Raw genomic sequence first — 23,625 nt, forward strand, 5'->3', positions numbered from 1 at the left:
CCTTGCGTCTTCTTCAGTAACAACCACCCAGGCGGGCGCCGGCGGTGCTAAGGGGTTCCGGCCTCTGGCGGAGGCTGCTGCAGCCGGCGACGAGTCCCTCCCACAGTCCTCTCGCGTCCCTTCCCCCTTGGCTCGCGCCCATCCCACCCAGAACCTCATCCCCTTCTTCCCTTCACCTTTGCCTTTCGCTAACCCCACTTCTTCCACCCGGGTTCTCACTCCAGCTCTGGATGTGTTGTTGACCCTCCCCGCGCCTTTTCCTCTGCTGCTTCCCACTCTTAACTCCCAGTCTCATTTCCACTCTCCTGCCATGCTACATCTTAGGGCGTCCCTTTTACTTTACTAATTGGGCTGACAGTAGTTTTGAGAGACACTGAGCAAAACATGCTGTCCTACCGTGTCCCATCCTAGGTCTGGACACGTTATCTGCCAAAGGTATTGATAGTTGATTTCTCTTTCTGCAAGGAAAGTGATCCAAGAAGACAGCCCAAGTTGTGTCCCTGGGGCCTTGGCTTTCAGTGAGAGACTGATGTTGGGCAATAGTGTTAGAAATATCAACTCCCTTTTTTTGTATGTGAATGTCTTTTTTTCTGGCTTTTTCTTCTCTTTTCACCGCTCCTGTGTTTCGTTTAGTTTCATGGATTTTGAATGAAGGACCTAGGTAATTGTGGTCCAGTCTTGGTTTGCAGATGGTTCCAGTTCTCAGAATCTAAAACTTGCCAAGAGTTAATTTTATGTTCCATGTTTTGTGAGATTGGCATGTATTTTTAAAGGAGCTAAAGAGGCTTCAGTATTAATTACTTGCCTTACATAATCTGCCAGATAAAATATATCCAGAGGTGAGCTATCGTGGGCTCTGAGAAGAATGAAAGTGAGTTGATACTTTACAGGCCATTCTGAGTTGGTAAGCTGGTTTTCAGTGCTGGTTCTTAAAAGTTATAAAGCACACACTTAATTTCAGAAGGAACTTAAAGAACTGTTATTGGTTGTGCCTGTTTAAGGGGCTAATCCTATATGCTTAGGAAATTTGAGTACAGTTTTTGTTTGTAAAGTACTTGAAGTTAAAATGCTATCCAGTTTACCCCCCCACCTCTTTTTGTAACATGTATTTTCTTTGGCAGAGAGAGAAGATAAAATCTGTTAAGTAGAATCATGTGCTAAAACAGACTGCTTTTGTGGAGAAGTGGTTCTGGAAAGACCAACAAGGCAAGATTATAGTAGACAGGGTTATCAATAAGGACTGTGCTTGCTGCTAGCTCTGTGACCTTGAGGAAATCCTTTAACCTCTCTGGGCTTCACTTTCATCATTTATATTCATGACATGTTTACTGAATACCCACCATGTGTGTCTAGGTTATGGGATTAACAAAAATGACAGAGCTTCTGCCCTTGTGGAGTTTATGTTTTAGTCTGAAGGCAAATAATCAGCAAGTGCAGCTGTGTAAGAATAATGGTTTACAGTGGTAACAGCTGTGGGGAAAAACAAGTCAGGGTAGAGGAATAAAGTGTGATGGGGCAGCTGTTGTAGATGGGATCATTAGGGAAGATCTCTCATGGAGATGATGGATGAACAGGTTGAATGAATGTGAAAGTTGTCCATGGTGTCTATGATTTCTTCTAAGTCTGTATTTCTACAGTTGTATGTTTATATTCTTTGGTGACTTTCATTTCTACTGTTATGGTGCTCTAATATAGTCTATTTGAAATTTGTAAGTTTTCTTAGAATGAGTCTGATCATGTCTATATAGTACCCAACAAGTTTGAATGCTTATACATTTTTACCTTTATTAGTAATGCATTGTGTAAATGAGCTTGTGGATTTCAGGCTTCAAGAAAGAGTTAAAGGCAGGGCTTAACATTAATGTGTGCATTTGCAGGATATGATTTTTTATATAGCTGCTTATATTTTAATTTCTGATTTAGGAATTGTAAAATAAGTCATGCTAATTTGGTCAAAAACAAACAAGAACTCAATACTATAAGTAGGAGTTTGGGAATTTCTAATCCATCCTGTCCTGTTCACCCTCTCCCTCAGGTTTAAACTTTTTGATTTTCCTGTGTTGTCAATCTTTACTTTTTGACACAGACACACACATGAACACTTTAAACTTAAGGTAGGTTTCTCATTCATGCTCATCATATTAAGAACAATACATTTTTACAGTGTCTTGATTCGTGCTAAAATTAAGTTCCCATAGAGAAACTTAAAAACTGTCATATTTTCTGAACCTAAGTATTAAAGGGGAAGAGGGTTTGCAGTATTCTGTGATCTTTGTCTCCCTTATTAGTGAAATTGGAAATTTAAAAAAAAAACAACATTTTTTTTTGCATCAGATCATCATTAAATTCAAACATTTCACTTCCTTTTTCTTCTTCACCATTAGAAATATTCCTAGTAAAACAATAGGAAATAAAATAGTTAAATGAATTTTGATGAAATATGGATCATTTTAAAATTTCTTCTCATGTTATTAACACCAACAAAGATTTAAGATTCTGTCTCTTTCAAGTTGACAAGGCAGAGTTTTCAAAGGCAATCCAAGGTCCCAACTACCTGGCCTGCCTCTGCCACATTCTGATTTTGAGAGTAAGGAAACAGCTATATTGTACCAAAAACTTTTGTCATTTATTTACCCAGGCACATTTTAATAGACTGTCTATTAACTTTTGGCAATGTTCTCCCACTCTAAGAGAATAGGCTATTTGTGGGAGAAAAAAGAATAATCAAGGTATTACTGAGCTTTACATGTGTGAAAGGAATTGGAGAAGGAATACTAATAGGATTTGAGAATATTTTCTGTATGTGAGACATTGTGCTAAAAACCCCAAAGAAACATGTAGTCTAGTTAGTATAATAGAAAATAAACAATATGTAGAAGAATCAGAGTTTCTAATTTGCTAGGAAGGTTAATATTCTTAGAATAGCATAAGAGGGAAGAATTGAAAGTGAAGGAAATGAGAGCTGGAGGAAAATGCTTTGAGTTAAAGAGAACCCAAAGGTCAGTATTTGAAATTTTCTAACTATTAGGAAAGCAAATATATGAAATACAAAAATTAGTGGCCCTAGCTGGGAGCAGTGGCACAGTGCTCACCACCCCAGCAGATTGGGAGGTTGAGGCAGGAGGATCACAGGTTCAAAAACAGCCTCAGCAACTTGGATCCAGTCTCAAAATAAAATGTAAAAAGGAGTCTGGTGATGTGGCCCAGTGATTAAGTGCCCCTGGGTTTAATTCCTGGTCCTTCCCCATAACCCATGCCCTTGATTTTTGGGGATTACTAGGGTTTGAACCCAGAGGTGATTTACCACTGAGCTGCATCCTCAGCATCCCTCCTTTTTTTGTTGTTAATTTTTAAATTGAAACAGGGTTTCTTTAAATTGCTGAGGCTGACCTCGAACTTATGATTCTCCTGCCTCAGCCTCCCAAGTCACTGGAATTATAAGTGTGCACCACTCACTGTTCCTGGCTTGGCCCTAGATTTTGATGATTATATGTGGTAGAATTGGAAGAGGCTTGGATATTTACCAGAAAGTGCTAGAATTGTATGTAGTTGGTTATAAGATTGTGCAGGGCATGTGGTGTGGAGGTTGTATGCTGGAGTATTCATGAATCTGGGTTTTGTCAGTAATAATTTATATTTTCATTCAGCATATATTTCTTAAGTACCTACCTCATGCTGTATCCCATTTGAGGTACCAGAAAACATACAACAATGAAGAGAATGAAGAGATCTTGCTCTAATCAAGTTTAAATTGGGAGCAGACAGTGATAAATACATACATAACAGATTGGAAGGTGATAAATGCCCTGTTGGGATAAGGGGGATGTGTAATACTTGAGAGGGGAAGAAAGCTTTTACTGATAAGATGCCATTTGAGTTAAAACCTGAAAATGTAATAACCTAAATTGAAGCTGTGTAAGCAGGGGAAGCAGCCAGGAGAAGGGGGAATGCTTGGAATGTTTGGGGAATAACAAAGAGGCAGATGTGGCAAGAGTAGAGAAAGCTGATGGAAAAAATAATGTCATAGAAGTACTGAGTCTTGCCTATTATACCTCAGCAAGATGGGCAGCCATTGTAATGTTTTAATCAGAGAGCAGAGGTAATGGCTGTCTTTAAAAAGATCCCTTTGCCAAAATGAGAATAGATGTGGAAGGGTAGAAGAAGCAGGAAGACTAGTTAGGAGGCTGAGTTAATTCAGGCTATAAATGAGTGAGGGTGGCAGGGATATATGAATGTATTTTTTGTTATGTCATCAAAGTATAATGGATTCTGAACAGCTTTGAAGATAGAACCAGCAAGATGTACTAGGCGTTGGATGTAAAATTTGAGAAAAAGGGGAGTCAAAAATGATTGAAACATCTTTTGATGAAGTGGCTTCATAAAACTGTGGAGAAGACTTTCTAAGCATTTAAGTGGAAAAAAGTAAGCACTTAAAATGATGTTTATTTTTGTTATTATGATAATATATAAAATATTGTGAAAGGCACAGTGGTATAGATCTTTGTTTAATTCCATGCTCTACAATTTACTGTTGTATATCATGCCTTTAATACATATTTGCCCAAATGACCTTCCAGAGCCTTGATTTCTTGTGTGTAAAGTGAGGATAATTAATTGCCTTGTGAGACTTAAATGAGTTATTTTAAAGTATCTGGTACAGGTGTGGTACATAACACAAATAAGTGCTGAATAAATAAATAGCAGCAAATGCACTGTGTTAAGTTTTACTCTATTTCTTTTATCCCCAGAGAAAAGTATGATCTTCAGTCATGAATTCTTTCAAAGCTAGAGTATGTATGTGCCATCCTGGGTCCATGCAGTCTAGTATTCTGGTTCTGACCCTTGCACTAAGGACATTTTAATAGGAATGATGATCTTGAGTATCTGCTTCAAAATAGTTATATACTTTGAAAGTAACTGCTCTCTTTGATAACCCCCAGGCATCTGCTATCTTGGAATTCATATGAGCTCTTCTGAATATAATTATATAAAGTTTGCATTATACCTTGGGTAACATTGTACACACTTACTACTCTATGCAACTAATCCTCAATTTCAATTGGTCCTTTAACTTACTCCTTTATTTTTGGAAAGGGTAAACCCCATGATGGTATGGTATAATTTTGTGAGCAGGTTCATTTTTCATTCTATTCATAGCCTTGATAATTTCACAAGCTTTAATTACGAGGTTTTACTCTTTTAAAACATATCTTGTTATTTGTTATTTAAGTTTTAACATTTCTCAAACCTTGCTGAAGTCTTAGAATAATGTGTGGAACTTTAAAAGTTACCTATTCCCTGGGCTTCACCCCAGACCAATCAATAATATTTATCAGAATTTTTGGAAATGTGGTCCCTGGCATTACTGGGTTTTGTTGTTGTTGTTTGTTTGTTCATGTTTTAAAGCTCCCTTATAGTTATAATATGCAAGGTTTAGAACAAGTGCTTTAGTTATTGCTTTTTGTTTTTACATATACAAAACACACAGTATATATTTTAAAAAGTTTGGCAGTTTCAACACTTGTGTTAGTTTTCCATATATGGATAGCTTTATAGAATTTGGGATATGATTTCTTTTTTATTTCCATTGTTCTTTCTGATGATAGCTAGCATTTTATTTTTAGGCAGTAGAATATTATAATTTGAATCACCTCCCACTGACTGAAGTATATAATGACAATGTAATCTTTGAGCTGGAACTAACTTTGAAAATAACCCTTACTTTAGGTATAGGTAAAGTGAGGCCAGAGAGAGAGATTAAATGATCAAGAATGAAATAGTTTTCTATAAGCTCTGTCACTTAAGTTTCCAGATGTCTTTTTTTCTTTTTGGTATTGGGGATTGAACCTACGGGCGCTTAACCACTGAGCAACATCCCTAGCCCCACCACCCCCTTTTTAATGTTTTATTTAGAGACAGGGCCTCACTGAGTTGCTTATGACCTTGCTAAGTTGCTGAGGCTGGTTTTGACTCCAGATCCTCCTGCTTCAGCCTCCAGAGCTGTTGAAATTACAGGTGTGTACCATAATGCCCAGATCCAACTACTCTTTTAAAATGTCTTTTCAGATACTACTTCTTTTTTTTTTTTTTTTTTAAGAATTTCTTCTTTAGTTGTAGATGGACACAACCTTTATTTTGTTTATTTTTTAATGTGGTGCTGAGTATTGAACCCAGTGCCTCATGCATGCTAGGTGAACGCTCTACCACTGAGACAACCCCAGTCCCACTATCTTTCTTTTTATTGTTGATTTTATTTTATTTATATTTTGGTTCTGGGGTTCAAACTCAAGCCATTAGACATGCTAAACACACACTTACCACTAAGGCACACCCTAGCCCTAATATCTCCTTCATTCCTAAAACTTTCAGAAGTAATCAGAGCCACACTAGCGCTACTTTTTATTATTATGATTTTTATTTGTTCTCCTTAGTTGTATGTGACAGAATGCATTTTACTTATTTTATTTAATATATCAGACACAAATATTTTATTGTGTTTTGCCACTTTCTTATTTTATATTTCATATTTTCTTTGTCTTTAGTGTTTTGTAGTTTTATTGATTTGTCAGAGTATGGATTCCTTTTTATTTTGTTTGGGACTTTATTAGGTTTCTTAAATCTTTAGGTTGGCATTTCTTTAATTTTGCCTAAGTCTCATAATTTCTTTAAATATGTCACCCATTGCACTTTCTTCTCTTTTTGAAAAAAGCTTTAATTATATGTATAATGTAGGTCCTCTCCTTTCTCTAGTCAATATTTTCCATCTTTTTATCTCTGAATTTCTTTCTTTCCTATTTTTTTGAGCCTGGATTTCACTGAGTTGCTAAAGATGGCCTCAAACTTGCAATCTTCTCCTCATTTCCCAAGTAGCTGGGATTACTTGTGTGTGCCACCATGCATATCATCTCTGTTTTATTCTGGGTAATTTATTCTCATTTATCTTATAGTTCATTTTCTCATGTCTTAATTCTAATCCTTTAATCCTTTTAAGTTTTGGTTTTGTTGACATTCACCTTGGTTCTTTTTTCAATCAAATCTGCTGGGTATTTTTTCTCCCCCTCCAAATAACATTCTGTTTGTAGTAGATATTTTCAGAATGATCTTTTATTCTTTAAACTTAGTAGTTATTTCATAATTACTGTCTCTGTAGTTCTTACACTTGAGATATTAGAGGAGCCTTTGAATGGACTCTTGTTTTCTAGTTCTTGCTCATGATGACTTGACTTATTCTTTTATATTCCTGGTTTATTTTTGTGTTCTACTCACTGTCCTTTAGAAAGTATAAGACTAATATGAGCTCTGAGATAGAGGTGTCTTCTTCAGGAGGGTTTTGTTTTTGCTTCTTGTGGATGTCTGGAGGCATTATCAAAATTCAAAGCTACTTTAAAGTGAATTAATTGCTAAGATTTTTTTGAACATCCAGCTGATATAAATTATGATTATAAATACATCTGAGTGTCACTACACTTATGCCATTTTTGCTTTGAGTTTGTTCTTTAGTGTCTTAGCTTAGTGTGAACCGTGTTACCTCTCAGACTCTTCTATTTTGGATTGTCTGGGTCTTTGATTTTTTTCCCTTGGGTCTTACATGGCTGTCCAAACTAAAGTTCAAGTTTTTTCTGATTGTTCAATACCCAAAAGGGGAAAAAATGGCTTTTATTCCATGTACTTACCTGGATTCCCAAGTCTTGTCAAATTTTGACCATGACATTCTTTGTTATCTTGTCAGCTTTGTGTTTCTTTTAAGAAGATTGTAAAAATATTTTGTACAGAATTTATAGCTGTTTTCAATAGGAGAGTTGCTGTAGGGCACCATTACTGGAAACTGAATTTTTTATGTTACTTTCCAAATCTAACAAATAAGAATGACTCTAGTAATTATCTTAGGAACAATACTACTGATGGCAAACAGTTCTTTTTTTCCCAATGGATTTAAATTCCAAGTAGACTTGTAGACTTTGCTTTTGCCACTTAAAAATGTGTCATCATCCCATTGTTTCCTAGATTCCAATAATTCTCATGACAACTCAATAATCATTTTTTATCATTGTTTTCCTGTATATAATGTGTCTTTTTCCCTCCCTCTGGATGAATTTTGAGCAGTATATCATTATGTCGGTAAATGTGTTTTTCTTTTATATGTATTCTGATAATTTTTGTTTTGTCATTTATTCACTAAAAGTTGGAATATTTTGACCAATACTTCTTTAAGTGATTTTTTTATACCTCTTTTTCTCTCTCTTTTTTCTTTAAGACTCCAGTTATATATATGCTACACCATTTGATGCTATCCTACAGGTCACTGAAATTTGTTCATTCCCCCCTCCCCCATTTTCTGTGCTTCTGAAACTCTTTCAATAATTTTACTGACATACCTTGAAGTATATTCACTTGTGTCCAATCTGTGTTGATACTAGTCAATAAATTTGTAATTTCAAATGTACTTTTCAGATCTAGAATTCCCATGTAATTCTTTCAATTTCACATTTTCACCTTGTCTACCATTATATTTACATGCTTATTTAACATATTTATCAGAATATATTTTTACAGTCCTTGTCTGCTAACTCCAAGATCTGATTGTCTCTCACCCCTTTCATATTGTTGTTATTGACTGCCTCCCCAACCCCCACCTGTTACCCTACTCCTGTCTCTGAATGACATTTCCCTATGTTATTCATTTGTATAGCATTGTTAAAAATTGTATTTTGAACATTATGGATAATACATTTTAGAAACTCTTGATTCTGTTATCTTCCTGTGAAAATATCGCTTGTGTTTTTTCAAACAATTAAGTTATTGATGGATCAAATATCTCTTGAAAAGGTTTTGTTATGTTTTATTTTTAAGTTTTGTCAGGGTCATCTATATAGGTTTTGCTAACAATCTTATGGTGGTTTTCTTCTTTCTTTTTTAAAAAAAATATTTTTAGTTGTAGATGGACACAATACCTTTATTTATTTATATGTGGTGCTAAGGATCAAACCCAATGCCTCATATGTGCTAGGCAAGCACTCTACCACTGAGCCACAACCACAGCCCTATGGTGGTTTTCTTAATCCTGGAAAGTGTTTTTTATTCTAAGTCATACCCTTTCTGTAGACTCAGTGAAAAACCTGAGATATTTGCCAAGCCTATCTAATTCAGCAGGACATGGGATTCAAATTCTGTCTCACCAACAGTGGATATCTGCAGAAATCTCTCCTTGACTTTTTAAGTCTTCCTGTTGATGTTTTTTTCCCCTGAGGATTCTCAGAATCTCATTCCATACAATCAAGTTTGAACATGTGCCAAAAATTTGAAGGGACTCTATAGATTTGGGGTTTCCCCTACTATGACTCTCTTAATCAAACATAGGTTCTATGCTATCACCCAAACTCTTTCTTTGAAAATTCTTTGCCTTGGATAGAGCATATGGAAGACTAGCCTTTCCAGAAGTTGAGTGCCATTGCTCTTTTTCATGTGCCAGAAGAGGAGGATTTTGAGATGGCCTAATAATATTGTCAGGTAATAATCATCTTGATAACATACATGAAGTTTTGTCCCCTGGTTTGGACATGGAAAGTGAGGTTCTTTATAGAGGTTCATTGCTTTTCTTATTGCCTATGAGCCTTCAACAGCCACAGGTTCACCCAAGAAAACAACTGAGAAGTGCCCTAGGGTATGGGATGGAGGGAAACTCCTAGTGCTTTACTGTCCAGGACTTGAATTCTAGCTACTTGAAGTAATTTTCCAGGTAGAAGAGGAATGTACATGGAAAGGAGAGGTATTTGGGTAGATATGTTGATTTACCCTAACTCTTGATGTTTGGGGCTATCATTTTACTTAGGCTTCTTCTTCCTTTTCTTTTTCTTTTAGTTGTAGATGAACACAATGCCTTTATTTTATGTGGTGCTGAGGATCGAACCCAGTGCCTCACCCATGATAGGCAAATATGCTCTACCACTCAGCCCAAACCTCAGTTCTTACTTATTATGTTCTTCTAAATATAGAGGCCACACTCTGTCTCTGAATATCACCTGTTGCCCAATACCATTAACTTTTCAGAAGGTATCCTAATACTGCCACTATGAATGAAAGAGTAGGAACCCTACCAGACTTAAATATTTTTTAAAAATGGTATTAAACAAAATTCATGGAATTAATTTCAGTTTCATAATAAGGTAAGGACACTGACCATTCAGTGAGGCTCAGCCACCCACTTCCTAAAAATGAATTCTGTTTGAGCTGCTTAGATTTAGTATGTGGTAACAGAGCCCTTTGATACCTACATCTATTAATCATACCTTCAGTCACAAGAATCACATGATTGAAATTTATTGTATGTGTGCAAAGGGCGTTTTGCTCAGTGAAATTCAAAAGCAAGTACTTCCTATGAAACAGTTATTTACTGAGATCCTTGAGCTATTAGTGTCAAGGTGAAATAGAGTGGTCACCAGTATATCTAGTGAATTTTTGATAAGTAAATTAAGCTATTTCCAGGCAGTAAAATTTGTGTCCCTTTTAAAGGTAGATTTGATTTGCCATTCTTGAGGTTTATCCAAGAATAGGATGATGATTAGTAACTGAAGGTTTTCAACACATGTGCTCAAATAAAAATCTTCCAATTGCTATTATTTTGTGAGCCACTAACAGGATAATTCAACATAGTATATTTCTTTCTATCTCTAATCATTTATTTATTCAACATTTACCAAGTTCTGCCTGTATTACAATCCAGGCCCTGAGGATAGACAGGGACTCAAGGAATTCACAGGTACTCAGAAATCCTTAGAGCAAGTGGCACATGCCTAATAGAATTGTCTTCAAGGTCTTGTGGAAACTCAAAGAGGAGATGACGAGTAGATAAAGAAGGATGAGCCAGAGTGTTCCGGGCTGAATTTTGGAAGAAGGACATTCTGTGAGAGGGGATGCACCTGTAGGACACAGGCAAAACAGATGCTCCCCATGACTGCGCCAAGGGCACAGCAGGATGGGGTGGGAGAAGTCTGGGTAGTGAAGAGAAGCACCTTAGGACTGCTATGACACACCCAGAAGTTTGGATGTCCTGCAAACAGTGGGAAGCACTAGAAGATCTTAAGTGGGATTTAAGCAGCATAATGCTTACAGATTCCTCTGGGAAGAGTGGGGAGAAAGCACTAAAGGAAATAATACTAAAACAAGGAACAAATCAGGAATTTGTACAGTTTACCACAGAAGAAATGATGGTAGGATTATCTATCCATTGAAAAGAAATAAAGAACTGGTCCATGCTACAACAGGGATAAACCTCAAAAATGTTATGCTAAATGAAATTCACAAGGGTCACATATTGTATGATTCCATTTGTATGAAACTTACAGAATTAGTAAATCTATAGAGTTGATTGTAACCAGAAGGAACAGAAAAAGTGGAATGGCAAAAGTTGTGGGGTTTCTTTCTGGAGTGATAAACATGTTGATTCGGGGGGGGGGGTAGATACACAACTCTGTGAACATAGTAAAAGCCATTGAGTTGCACACTTAAAAGAAGTAGATTTTATAATATGTGAATTATACCTCAATAAGGAGTATTTTTTTAAGAAAAAGGAGAATGATGAAGCCAGATCAAGAGATGCACCAATGCTGATTACAACCTGGCCATTTGTGTGGATGGGCCTACCACAAATCAGGACAGGGAGTCAGAAGGATTACAAGCTTCTTTCTGCATGTTTGGTTTGAGACGTCTACAAAGTTGTATTAGTCGCCTCAGACTGCCATAACAAAAGGTCATCAATTAGGTGACTTAAACTACAATATTTTTTTCTTATGATTCTGGAGACTCTAAAGTTTAATGTCAAGGTACCTGCAGATTTGGTTCCTGGGGAGGGTCTTCTTCATGGCTTATAGATGGTTGCCTTCTCTCTGTTCTCACATGGTAAACACAGAGATTTCTGGTCTTTCTTCCTCTATATAAGGACACTAATCCCATCATGAAGACCCCACCCTTGTAACCTCATCTTAACCTATTTGCCTCCCAAAGGCCCATCTTTGCATGCCTAGTCTCCACTGGGGACTAGGATTTCAACATATTGATTGTGGGGTAACAAAAATATTCAGTCCTTAACAGCAGTATCACGATGATATAAATAATAGCTAAGGGAACTTATAAGAGGGTCTAGAGATAAGAATTTGAAAGAGTTCATCATATACTTAGTATTAAAACTATGAATGTGAATAAAACAAACTGAGGAGGAAGAGGGAGGAGAAGCAACAGTTGGGGCTAGACCACTAGGAAGGCCAGAGCCTCAGGAGCAGACAGAAGAGCCACCTGAGGAGGGTGAAGGAAGCTGCTGGCAGGAAGCAGAGATCAATAGAGAGCATAAACCCACCCAGTCTATCCAGGTCACGGGACTGATTTGAAGTCACTGAGAATACAATTTTGCTAAATCAGGGAATTTGGTGTTCAAGTGGGCCAATCCTGGACTGTGCACAATGACAGGACCCTCTAGCTGGACACTGAGCCCTGGTTTGGGGGCTTTCAAGCAATGCAGAGGACTCTGGCTCACCTGCCCCATGGCTGGCAACTTCATTTTACCCCAAGTGCCATTTCATTTTGCTAATGAAGTGTTTATGTTCAGCTTTCATCAGAATTAGGATTCATTTAGTTCAAGTGCTTTGTAATTAATATCTTATGTTAATTAAACATTTTATACATTAATATATCCCACAAATGTGCTGGGGATTGAATTCAGGGCCTTGTACATTCCAGGCAAGCACTCTACCCACTGAGCTATATCCCCATCCCATTATTTGTATTCTTGATTACTGGCATTCTATTTGGAGTGAGATGAACTCTCAGTGTAGTTTTGATGTACATTTCCCTGATTGCTAAAGAGATTGAACTTTTTTTATATATTTGTTGGCCATTTGCCTTTCTTCTTTTGAGAAATATTTACTTAGGTCATTTGTCCATTTATTGATTGGGGTTTTTTTGGTGTTAATTTTTTGTGTTCATTAATATTCTGGCTATTAATCCTTTGTCAGAAGAGTAGCTAGCAAGGATAATAGGTTTCAGATCTAAAGATATAGAGGTTATTATGTTAAGTATCTATCAATTCTTATTTTTTTAATGTTTTTTATCAACAAGAAGAAATGTAAATTCAGAAAGAAGGTACAGGGAAAAAAGGACACAATGACAAACCTGGACCTAATAAAATATGCTTGTGTATTAAATCTAAGAATCTTTTTGAATAAGAATTATAACACTTTAGTTTGTATTGCAAAAGGGTAATATTAAAATTATTAACAAAAACTATGGGACATGAGGTCAGAGTTAAAGAGGCCCAGGATTCTCATCAGGTTAAGAGGAGCGTACAAGTAAAAAATAACTTAAATTTTTTATAGCTGCGCACGAAAGGACAACACTAAAAGTTCAGAAGCATAATATGTAAATTCTGAAAATAACAGAGAGGGAGGAGGGAACATAGAACAGGTGGTTATTCTATCAGAAGATAGAAAACTAAATAACCAATGTGATACTGCAATCTGTACATGTGGAAAAATAAGAATTCATACCCCATTTGAATAAAATGTATGATAGGTCAAGATCATTGTAATGTTTTGAGCAACTAATAAATTTTTTTAAAAAAAATCAATAAATAAAGTTAGGAATAGTACATAAAAACAAGTAATGAACTTAAATAAAACCAGCAATGTTCGTAATCCTAATAAATATAAATAAATTAATAAAATGGAGAGATTTGTGAGTTAGAATTTTTTTTAAAAATTCAGTTGAATGTTATTTCAAGATTCACAATAAACATAAGGACAAAGAAAAGGCTGACTATTAAGGCCCTGTGTGTTAGACTGGATTACTATTGGTCCCAATTTTTCATTCCCCTCCGATTCACACTCTTGCCATAGCCTCTTCCAGACTAGTGTAGATTCTTGCTTCTTGGCGTTGGACTTAATCATGGGACTTCCTTTGGCTAGAAATGACAGTGTGCCAGTTCTGAGCATCCCCACGTGTTTTCCATTGTCCTCTTGCTGCTTTGCCTTTGCCATGAGCACTTCTCTTATAAAGTTGCTGTCCCAGTAGCACCAACACCAGAATACACCCTTGTAGAAGAGAGATTCCCCTGCCAACCCACAGGACCACAGCAAGAAGCAGAGCTGTCTGGCCCAGCCCAGCTTAGATCAGCAGAGCCCAGCTGATCAGTGTTCTGTGAATCAATCTTTTATTTTAGTCTCCATGTGCTTATTTGGCATAATAGGGAGATATAAGGCCTATAGTCTCCTGCCTACCATTTTGAACCCTGGTTTTGTACAAGGTGCTTTTGTATTTTCATACCCTGCCAGCTCAGCAGCCCTCGGGAATGCTACAATCTGCAGGATGGCCTCCAGTTCTCCATATCCTCATTTAGGTCTTAATCCCTTTTATGCTATTTAAATCACAGTGACTTCTCTGCATTTATTTTTTGTCAGATTGGCCTAGAATTTTGTGGGTGCTGTCCAATACTTGATACAGTGTTTTCTGGCTCATTGGTTGCAGGGAAGTACTTGGGAGTAGTGATCTTTTCAACTTTTAAAAAATAACATAAGGAAGAAATCCACCATTTCCTTTCCTCTGCTGAGTTTACCTTTAGCTCCTAATATGAGTGGCTCCTATTTATTATTTAATCAAAATTGTACCTCTTTTTCTTTTTTCTGGCATGCTAGAGATTAAACCCAGGATGCTTTATCACTGAGGTTCATCCCCAGCCCTTTTTATTTTTCATTCTGAGACACGGTCTCACTAAGTTGCTGAGGCTGGCCCCAAACTTGCCATCTTTTTGCCTGAGCCGCCTCAGTCAGTGGGATTACAGGCATGCACCACTGTGCCTGGTGCCTCTGATGTATTCTTAACAACATCTTCCTTGTAGTTTTGAGAGCTTTTTTGGGATACCTATCCTCCACCTATTTATAAGTTGTCTATGGTCCCCATTTGGCTCCTTCAATTTTTGGAAAGCTATGTTTTTCCTGTAATAACCTCTTTGCTTCTGATAGATAATAGTGATGTAACAAGAAGGCTGTGCTATGGCTTCCAGAGAAAGTCACAAAAGTTAGATGGGCTTCTCTCAGGCATGAGATATAGCGCCATTGGTTGTGAGCTCAATGTTAATTGATAATTTGGTACATTCAGCAATAGGAGAGGAGATTTGCTGATTGGTATGTGAGTGTGCTTCAGAAAGTGCTTAAGTAACATCTACCATGTGTGGCGAAGCTGTGGAAAAGATGGAAAAGAAACTCAGGAATTCATGAGGTGACAACTGACTAAAAAGCAAATCACCAAACAAAGCCTAATGGACAGCACTGTTATGAGACTGAAAGCCAAAGACATTTACACATTATCCAAGGTCAAGAAAAGTATTAAACCCTTCTCACCTAATGTTGTATTATTAAAAAAATAGATATCATTAATTTTTAAGAAATATTAACTTTCAGTATCTTCAAAGACAAACACATGTAAAATAGGTAATGTGTTGATCTGTTGATGATACTACTATGACCAGAGGTACACAGGAACGGATCCCTGTGTTTCTTTTAGGTAACACGTCAGTGTCCCCTACCAGCCAGTGCTTGTGGTGGCTGAAAAACATGACCACAAGGAATAACAAGACTTTCGGGGTGTAATGATGCATGCCTGTAATCTCAGCCACTCAGAAGGCTGAAGCAGGAGGATCGCAAGTTCAAAGCCAGCCTCAATGGCAAAAAGCGCCCATGGATGCCATCCCCAGTACCACGAAACAAAACAAAAACAAAGTAACAAGATGGTATAGAACACAGGAAAGAGTGAGCAGTTCATTTTGGCATTTTGACTAGAATATATATAGGATATCTTGGAAAAGAAGAAGAGGGGAGAGAGAGAAAAAGAGGAGTATCACCATAAGTTAGAACCAAGTCATGGAGGCTTTGAAAGCCAAAATATGAAGCCAAACAATGGGAGTACATGAGTCTGGGTTTTGTTACTATAAAGAAATTGTTTGAGGACTGGGGTTGTGGCTCAGCCGTAGAGCGTTTGCCTAGCATGTGTAAGACCTTGGGTTCGATCTTCATCACCACATAAAAATAATTAAGTAGAATTAAGGTACTGTGTCCAACTATAACTAAAAAAATAAATATTAAAAAAGAAAGGTTTGAGCCTCCATCCATCACTGGATTGCTTTGTAAGAGTGTAAGTGTGTGACTACCTCCTCAGATAAGGACATTTGATGCTCAGCTAAGAGGTCCAAAATTCCCCATTTCCTGATTGCTTTGCTGTTTTTACTTGTTTCCATTTAATCCTCACCATGGGACTTAGTTTTCATCTGGTGGGGAGTTGCCCCAAGGCCTTACCTTGGTTGAACTTATTTTAAATTTCCTGTCTTCCCTGAAAGTGGCTTTCTATCTCCCCACCCCAGCTTTACATCACCTGCCATTTTGATTAGCACAGCTTATGGAAATAACTCAGATCACCTTGAGATACCTAAGAAGATTAGAAAAGAGGGAAGAAGGAAGGGTGGGAAAAGAAGCAGAGAATGTCTCCTTTCTCTTAGATCCTGGTGACTGGTTCCCTGGTGACTGCATTGTCTATCCCCAAGAACTCAGTAGGGATCTACTGTCAGGCACCTTTGCTGCCCAAAGCAACTTCTCATTGATCTACTTCTGGGGATCTTGGAAAAGATGCTTTGAAAGTCTCCTCCCTGGTTGGGAGTGTAGCTCAGTGGTAAAGCTCTTGCCTAGCATGCAGGAGGCCCTGAGTTCAATCCCCAGTACCATCAAATTTTTTAAAAAAAGGTCTCCATGCCCACACTTGAGGACTTAGTAACATATAGCCCAAAATAGCGTCATAATATGCAAGTCCTCTTTCAAAAATTGTTAAGAATCCCAAATGGTGGTAGCAAAGCAGTAAACCAACCCCCATCTGACTACATGGATTGCACACTCATACAGTGGGTCACAGTTCTGAAAAAACCTCTCTCCATCCCCTGTTGTAAGGGTCCGGCGAAACGTTGGAGTAAGAGACCACAAGAGACTGTCTTATGCAATAGCAGAAGGGTAGGTTTATTTGGAGACCAGCATGCTGGGGCCCGAGCTCTCTATAGCAAAGAGAGAGAGAGAGAGCCCTGAGAACAGCTTGAGTAGAGCTTATATACTTTCCCTGGAGAGGGCAGCGAGAGAAGTTACATTTTGTAGTTTGGCAGTTGGGGACAGCTCATTCTGGGAACAAGATTAGCAGACAGTCCACAGTTAGGGACAGCACATTCTGGGAACAAGATTAGCAAACAGTTCTTAAGATTTCAACAGTGTTTTGTTAAACATATAGAGAAACGGGGTGACAAGTACCTATTTTATTAACCTTTCCCCTGTGAAGGATCCTGGTCTCTGTCTTCCCATCACTCTGCCCACAGTGGAACATTTTATGAACACAGTTTAAGGCTTTGAAGCAGCTTCTCTTTGTATATAAAAGAATTAAGTATTATTTTTACCTTTCTTGACAGTAATAACTTTTGAGCTAATTTTTTAATTTTTTTTTTGTTCTACCTCTTCAATGACAACCCTGCTAACCAGTTTAACCTCAAAACTCACATGAATTCTCGAGACCTGAAGACAGCTATTGAGAAAATTACCCAGAGAGGAGGGCTTTCTAATGTAGGTGTGTGACCCCACTTCAGATAATTCTATCTTGTTGCCATGGTTCTCTTTCTATGTGGTTGTCTTCTAACATTCTATATTAAAGTAGGAAAAAAAAGAATCCATCAAGAAATGACTCATGTAACATCTGTGTCTTTTCTAAAGTATTATAATGAGTTCAGGTGGCAAGAATTGTCAAAATATGTGTGTCATCTAGTTCCAGCTTGCTTGGTTCCTCGGGATGCCAACATTCTTCAGGACAAGCAGGACTGCTGTTGTGACTATTTCCTGGTTGGACTCCAAGTTGCCAAGATTGAACATTAAATCTCACCACCAATTCCATCAGAAAGCAGTTCAGTGCTCCTTGGGAGTCTTGTTCCAATCAGCTACTGTTGCAACAATGACTTTGCAAACAGAGTCTTGTCCTCTATTTCAAGATGAATCTTTTGTGATGTTTGAGCCTTTGGAGGAGGTAACAGATGTTCAAGATGTAATCCTCACTGGAGCATTTTATCATTTCACCCAGAGGTGACGGGGCATTAGGAAACATCAGTTTCACATTTTCACACTAACCGTGCTCAGGCTGTCAAAGAACCCATACCAATGTGTAATTAATGTATAAATGTTAGCCTTATTTGGGGGGACACAAGGGGGGATGATTATATGCTTCTCAGGGAACCTGTTCATACCATCAAAGTCCAAAGGACTGGAGATGTGGGCCACATTTGCTTGGCATGGAGAATCTATGTGCAGTGTGTAGAACTATCTTATCCTTGAGGGAGTTACAATAAATCCGATTAATTATTTTCCTCCCCCAACCCTGAGAGAACATTTTGTAGCCATCAAACATAAGAATCAAGTAAATGCAGAGCCTGTCACTTTTGAACAATGTTAAATAAACACTAAGCTGCTGTTCTCCATGCCCCAAATTCCAAAGCATCTTCATTACAAACATGATAAAGTTGATTTCTGACTTGTTCTCCACTTAAGCCTTCCATGAGCAAAATTTTACTGGAGAAAAACTTCAGAAGACAACTAACTTCCCTGAGGAGATCAGAAAGGTGTTTCAACCTAATCAGTATACCATTTTCAGTGTAGCACAGGTTTGAATTCTGCCTCTGATTCAGGGTTTGGGTTCAGAGGACAGAACACAACCAGCTGGTTCAGGTATAAAGTGATTTATTTCAGAGCATTAAACATTATGAGAATTATAGAAAGGACTGAAGAAGCAGAATTTGGGAGCTTCTTTTGGAAACAGGGCTTCCAAAGGAGCTGCTACCTCTTCCAAGATCTAGAAACAACTTTCTGAATTCTGCCACCATAACCTCTTCAGGAAACTGCTTCAGCAGGAAGACTACAATTAGGCAGCTTCTTCTACAGCTGCCACTCCAGAACCAAGTCCTCCCTGACCCATTCTTACCCACAAAAGGGCTAATCTGCACCCTCTCTCCTAACACCATTAAAGCTAGCAACCAACACAAACATGTCTGTCAATGGTGCTCCAAGATAAGTCAAATACTCTACAGATTCTCATCAGCATAAACTGCTGAAAGAAAAGTACAGCCCCTGCCTGCTGTCATCTTCTAAATCTCATGTAAATACATCAATTTGTGAAAGTAAAAGAAAGCTGAAAATCTAGATGCAAGAGAGTATGGACATTGTAGTTTTCAGACATCCAGCATCTGGTTTCAAGACCCACTACAAGCCCCGCACAATGGTGTATGCCTGTAATCCATCAGGTCTGGAGGCTGAGGCAGGAGGATTGCAAGTTCAAAGCCAGCCTCAGCAATTTAGCAAAGCCCTAAGCAATTCAGTGAGAACCTGTCTCTGAATAAAATATTTTTTAAAAAATGGCTCACGATATGACTCATTGGTTAAGTGCCCCTGAGTTCAATCCCTAGTACCAGAAGAAGAAGAAGAAGAAGAAGAAGAAGAAGAAGAGGAGGAGGAGGAGGAGGAGGAGGAGGAGGAGGAGGAGGAGGAGAGGGAGGGAGGCAGGCAGGGAGGGAGGGAGGGAAGGAAGGAAGGAAGGAAGGAAGGAAGGAAGCAACAACAACAATAAAAATCCACTGCAAGGTGGGTGGAATGTGCATCAAGCACTGGTTCACTGTGGGCTCAACTAGACTCAAGATTAGGTGGGGTCAAAGTGAACTTTTGGCTCCCTTATGGTGCCTAATATTGAGCCAGAAAGGACTACTGGAAGTTTTGGGACTTGATGGAAATTATCCCTTGGCCATGGAAGCAGTTTTCAGCAGCCAATGTTTTCCCTTAGCAACCAGGTTCAGTGCAGACAGTTCACAGGGGTTCACTAAGACACTTCTCCAGGACTTTAGATGTAACCATTTGATACTTTCATTTGACAGGTAAATATTATACTGCCCAAACCAGAGAAGCATTGAGTGTAATAATATTTACTTAAAGAAGGTGGTTGTTAGCTGTTATTAGGGATTCATTTGAGAATCTCCAAAAATAATATGTATGGCCTTGCTACCCAGATAGTACTCATACACAAGATCCTGTGTATAATTTCAGAGGATGCATGGGTATACATACACATCTCTCTCACACACACATACACACACACACTGGTTCCACACAACCCAGAAAGGGAGCCTTGTTATCCCAATTTGCCCAAGGGAACTTGGGATTTTAGCACTGATACTGGGAAATTGCTGGGAAAGTAGGATAGTTTGTCATCTAGTTGACTCTGAAAATGTCCTGAGACCCTGCACATGGGAGAAAGGCATCTCAAGGTTTCACAAAGCCTCATGATTGTTGCACTCAGCTGAAGCAGATCATTGGCCTGGAAGTCTAGACCCAGAGACCATTAGGGACGACCCAGGGCCACACAGCCAGTGGTTGGCACAGACAGGGCTAGAACACAGTCTCTCAGTTCCTGGTATAGCTCTTCCCTGGACAGCCAAACTTGGGCCCCTGGCTTGGAACTGGCGGAAAGACCACTGACCACAGAATACAGCCCTGCAGGCCCAGCAGTCCCAGGATTTAGGAAGCCCAGAGAAGGCTACTGTCACCCCAGTTCAACTCCCCTGATCCTGTGCTCTAGGACACAATTTGAGGCAGCTTAGAGATTTAGAGTGAGTCTGACCCAAGCAAATAAGAGTCCCTTTATTTCTATGAGAGTCTTTCCCTGCTACTTGCTGGTCTCTATAACTTTTTTCAAGGCAATTAGAAATTAAAGGCTTAAAATGAAACTAAGGGAGTGATGTGACAGCTGCATTGTGAATGTGCCCCAGTGCCACTAAACTGTACACTCACAAATGCCACTGAATTGTACACTTAAAACTAAAGTGGGAGTTCTGAGTGCACGTACTAGATCGCGGCTCATAAGCCGGGTTAGTCCATCGTCTGGCCTCTGCAGATCGAATTCCGCTCGGCAGTCTCGGCCCTGGGAACGTATCCCAGCATCACCGAGGCAAGATGCCGGCCCACATGCTTCAGCTCTCCAACTCCTACACCACCACCACCACCATCAGAGCGCCTCCCAAGGGGAGCCCGCAGAATGAAGGAGAGAAGTTGGAAAACCCCCCTCTCTACTCCGAAGAAGACATCCACCCTGAAATGAAAGATGACATATATGACCCCAGCTACCAGGATGCAGAGGGCCCCAGGCCCAAGTTTGAGTTTGTCTGGAGAAACATCATCCTCATGTGTCTGCTGCACCTGGGAGCCCTGTATGGGATCATACTGGTTCCCACCTGCAAGTTCTACACTTGGCTCTGGGCCTATGTGTACTATTTAATCAGTGGCCTGGGCATCACAGCAGGAGCTCATCGCCTGTGGAGCCACCGAACTTACAAAGCGTGGCTGCCCCTCTGGCTCTTCCTGATCTTTGCCAACACCATGGCGTTCCAGAATGATGTTTATGAATGGGCCCCAGATCACCGCGCCCACCACAAGTTCTCAGAAACAGATGCCGACCCTCACAACTCCCGCAGCGGCTTCTTCTTCTCTCACGTGGGTTGGCTGCTTGTGCGCAAACACCCAGCTGTCAAAGAGAAGGGGGCGACGCTGAACCTATCTGACCTAAAAGCTGAGAAGCTGGTGATGTTCCAGAGGAGGTACTACAAGCCCGCTGTCCTGTTGATATGCTTCATCCTGCCCACACTGGTGCCCTGGTTCTATTGGGGTGAAACTTTTCTAAACAGCTTGTGTGTTGCCACTTTCCTGCGATATGCTGTAGTGCTCAATGCCACCTGGGCAGCTGGTGAACAGTGCTGCCCACCTGTATGGATACCGCCCCTATGACAAGAACATTAACTCCCGGGAGAATATTCTGGTTTCCCTGGGAGTTGTGGGTGAGGGTTTCCACAACTACCACCACACCTTCCCCTATGACTACTCTGCCAGTGAGTACCGCTGGCACATCAACTTTACCATGTTCTTCATCGACTGCATGGCTGCCCTTGGCCTGGCTTATGACAGGAAGAAAGTATCCAAGACTGCCGTACTGGCCAGGATTAAGAGAACTGGAGATGGAAGCCACAAGAGTGCCTGAGTTTGGGGTTGTCCAGGTTCCTTTCCTAAAGCCATCTGGGCAGAGGTTTAATGTTCTGTTTATTAACTACTGAGTAATGCTTCCCAGATGCTAAAGACGATGACCTTAACCCATTCTAGTACAGTATTCTTGTAAATGCGCAAGGATTGAAAGGCAACAAGTCCCCTCTTTGAAGCTAGGCTGATTTTTTTTTCTCTTCTATTCCCATTGTCCTTTGCCTTGCTTGGTTCCTATCACCTTCCTTTCTCTAATCCCTCATTGCCTCCCAGGCAAGCATCTGATCAGCCATAAGTTGGTGTCCATTGTAAAAACCCAAAGGTCTTTTCTAGAGCCTAAAAGTAAAGATCTTTGCCACAGTTAACTCTCTTTTCTTGATCTCTCCTGAGCTTCCAGATTGATGGCTCTAGCTAGATATGCAACAAAATCTTCTCAAAAGTGCCCATTAACTGTCATCCTACGCTTTGCCAGATGGAAGGTGAAAATAACTTTGTCACAGAGTTTGCAAAGCAGGTTATTCATCAGGGGAGAGTGAGCATGCAGGGTATGATTTGTAAGTAAGGATGTGGTTGAGGTGGGAAAGCTTTTTGTAGTCAGACCCAGCTGCCTACTTAGCAGAGACCTAGAGTCTCTCTACTCAGTATGCGTCCTTTCTTTCCTGATTGGTAGAGTAGCCATGAAGGTTGGCAATTAAATTACCACAGCACATCTCAATGTCTCAATATAGTTTAGACTGAGGATAAATGGGAAGCATTTCATCCTTAGAAAACGTGGTCTCTGCTGGGGAAGGACGTTTCCCCCTCTATAACAAGGACATTTTCTTATTTCATACACAAACAAGTTGTCAGGTTAACCATGTCCAGAAGTGATGGATACAGCAACAGTTAATAGAATTTTGAGGATTCTGTGAGCTTCTCATTCAACTTCTTTCATCTTTCTGCTGTGCTATCTTCAGGATTTTGGTCACTGTCCTTGTAATGATAGGATGGCTGTGGCATTTCCAAACATCCAACAATGGAAAGATTTTAGCAGGTGAACTTGGGTCAAATTATAGACATAATTTGTATTGCAGCATGAAAATATTCACTGGGAGTATTTCATTCTGAAAAAGAAATACTAAAGTAGCTTGAAGGACAAGAGGAACCTATTGGTTTACCCATTCCTCCCACTGCTGGGCAGGAGATGGACATTTTGAGGGGCAGGGTCTGTAGGCAGCTCCTGAAAGATTACTTTCCAAAGGAAGAACTCTGACAGCACATTGTCAGAGGGTTCAGAAGCTGCTGAGTGATTTGTTGGGTGTTCTGGTGAACTAAGTTAGAGAGTAGGTTCATTCATTACAGTTTTTCCTTACATAGAATAAAACCTAGGTTTCCTCCCCCATTATTGTGCCCCTTCATGCATTCCTTTTTCTGTGACCATCCAGACAACACTGGCAGGGCTGCCTGTGGCAGGGTTTGGGTATAGCGATCTTTTAACCATCTTGTTTCCTGGCTCTACTCC

The 23,625-nt window shown here is 39.3% G+C and overlaps 1 non-coding gene and 1 pseudogene across 1 annotated transcript; both read left to right on the plus strand.

Moving 5' to 3' along the window:
• Positions 1 to 16,687: 16,687 nt before the first annotated feature.
• Positions 16,688 to 16,759, plus strand: Trnaa-agc (transfer RNA alanine (anticodon AGC)). Its single transcript has one exon. It is a non-coding gene; the product is annotated as a tRNA-Ala (tRNA).
• Positions 16,760 to 21,035: 4,276 nt separating this feature from the next.
• LOC144252125 (stearoyl-CoA desaturase pseudogene) lies at positions 21,036 to 22,262 on the plus strand (annotated as a pseudogene).
• Positions 22,263 to 23,625: the final 1,363 nt, after the last annotated feature.

This window comes from Urocitellus parryii, unplaced genomic scaffold, assembly GCF_045843805.1.
Source record: "Urocitellus parryii isolate mUroPar1 unplaced genomic scaffold, mUroPar1.hap1 Scaffold_37, whole genome shotgun sequence".
NCBI lineage: Eukaryota > Metazoa > Chordata > Mammalia > Rodentia > Sciuridae > Urocitellus > Urocitellus parryii.